General features: G+C 43.9%; 2 protein-coding genes across 7 annotated transcripts in view; one reads left to right on the plus strand and one right to left on the minus strand.

The window, feature by feature from the left end:
• Positions 1–2,500, minus strand: part of LOC123513133 — a 21,251-nt gene that overhangs the window by 10,994 nt on the left and 7,757 nt on the right. The gene's annotated exons all lie outside the window — the stretch shown is intronic.
• The window catches only part of LOC123513136 (omega-amidase NIT2-like), a 27,270-nt gene continuing 25,714 nt past the window's right edge, over positions 945–2,500 (plus strand). The window contains exon 1 of the mRNA XM_045270039.1: positions 945–1,059. The gene's annotated coding sequence lies outside the window, so the exon portion shown is untranslated. The remainder of the gene's footprint in view (positions 1,060–2,500) is intronic.

Below are 2,500 nucleotides of genomic sequence, written 5' to 3' on the forward strand. Positions count from 1 at the left end.
GGTGGGTGGGCAGGTGACAGGCAGGTGGTGGGAGGGAGCATGTGAGCTTTTGTCCTTCATCGGTCAAGTCAGCAAAAGCCAAGAGGTGCGTGGTAGAGAGAGAGAGAGAGAGAGAGAGAGAGAGAGAGAGAGAGAGAGAGAGAGAGAGAGAGTGTGTGTTTGTGTGTTTTGCGCCCTGTCTGGGGTCGCTGTCCCCGCGTGTTTTCGGGCTCACATGGAGATAGTGTGACAATTGCGGCATACACGAGGCACCAAGACGCAATATGGAGCCGGGCAGCCATGAGATGGTGCCAACAGGGCGATCAAGAAGCTGGTGTGGAGTCATAGGTCCCTGTTCCCTAGGCAGTGTGAAACGTGCCATGTGCTAAGAAGGGTGGTGTTACGGAGCGGTGGGCAGGGAACGAGTCACGCCCGGAGATGAGGCAGGCAGGGAGAGAGGCGCTGGGGAAGGGAGGAACTTGAGGAGACTCAACAGAGCGGTACAAGTGCACTGCAACCACCGTCACCGCCACCCACCCCCGCCCCTCCCTCGCACTCTAACACCTCATTATGTACTCTCTCTCTCTCTCTCTCTCTCTCTCTCTCTCTCTCTCTCTCTCTCTCTCTGAATGTACAGATATTACACACTGATTGAGAACGACACATACAATCAGCGATACTGCCAGCGATATGACGAAATCACACAACACCGAACACTCAATGAAGATGGGAGTACGAATAGAATCAGTATTGTTAGATGTCCCATTCATTATATCTTCCCTATGATATGTTTACATTGAATGTTTCGAAAAGTAAAGCTTTTAATTAATTTTATTGCGAATACCTTAATATGCCTGGCTTAGTTTACGTTTGATATCCTTACTTATCAAGCATTTGTTACCTCTCTACATAATTACTAACCTGTCTCCCGCAGTTTGCGCGGCACGCGAGTCCCTTGTCAATGATACCTGTTGCAAGCGACACCTGAGGACTATCTCGCAGGACACCGGTATTGGTGATGAATATGACGTTCTAACCATCGCTTACCGTAAATCATAAGGACTGTCACTTCTATCAAAGGCAAGTAAGTTTATTTAACATCTAATCTAATAAGAATTCTGGGCCTCATTTCAGTGAGCTGCAATTCTCTCTTGCAAGCTTCCAGTCCGGGCAGTTCAGTCTCCTAGCTAGCCTACATATTACATCAGATGTTGCACACACATCATCATCTGCTGTTCCTTTTTGCCGCAAACGAAGTCATTTGCTGTGTAAGCGTCCAGTATTGATGCAGATTGCACAGTAATTAGATGCATGATTTCTTGATACAGTTGCAGGTCTCTATAATCATATGTATGTAGGCAAACGCTTCACGTTACACACACATTAGAAATTTCTGTGAACCATGTAGTGCCACTGATACTTATAATCAATGTGCATTAGCTACGAAACACTTTCTATTCTTTATTGCTTCTTTTTCAGTATAATATATTTTGGTTTATAACATTTTTCCTATAAGCAAGATTTCACTTGTCATATTTTATGAGAGGTGCAATCATGAATATTGTGAATGGGACTAATCCGCAAACATTTCAAGTGTCAACGTGTTGAGGCACCAAGCCGTCTCTCCGGGCGGAGGCCGCCAGTCAGGCACCACGACAGACATGCTGTGTACCTGCCACCAGTCTAGTCTCTCCAAACTTTAAGTAGTCTATTTTTGTAGTAGCGTTCACCTTGGTCGTTCACCTGAAAACCACAGACTCGCAAACGTGGTTTTCCTTACAACAATAACCAGGATCGACTAATAATTGAAATAATGAAGCATCACAAACGTACATTACACTGTCTTTTTCCGCTTTAAGATGCGAACATTTGTTTATTTCATGCCCCCCGTATTGCTGACATATGTAAGGATTCTTTTTTTTTTTTTATTCACGTTCAAACACGGATTTAATCTTTTTCAGGTCATTCAGAGTTAACTTACTACTGTATACTAAAGGTACTCATATATATATATATATATATATATATATATATATATATATATATATATATATATATATATATATATATATAATTCCATGGTAGCATATTGATGGATACTCGCGATCCCTTAAGGGTTAATGAAGCATAAGAATAATATTCTCGGAGCGTGGTACTGCGTGACTCCCACTGCTTCTGAATGCGACAGACCGCAACGTGCAGTACGTGTGCCGCGCCGGCTAGGGACTTGCCAGGGGGTTTGGCGAGAAGTCACTGACCAGCGAAAGGTGTACGTACGTACGTACTTACGTTTTACATACCGCCGTCGTGTTCCGTAGTAACAGCATATCTCTCTCTCTCTCTCTCTCTTTCTCTCCTTGACGCAACACTTAACGTCACATTTTGCAGGTGTGATACGGTCCACTTCACACGGAGGAGTTTATCATAATGACGAGACGAACATCTTCCTTTCCCTTGAATTGTGGCATATCTCATGGCCTTGAATGGCGACAGTTAGAGTTATTGCCCTTATTGTAGTGTT

This window comes from Portunus trituberculatus, chromosome 35 (assembly GCF_017591435.1).
Source record: "Portunus trituberculatus isolate SZX2019 chromosome 35, ASM1759143v1, whole genome shotgun sequence".
Lineage (NCBI taxonomy): Eukaryota > Metazoa > Arthropoda > Malacostraca > Decapoda > Portunidae > Portunus > Portunus trituberculatus.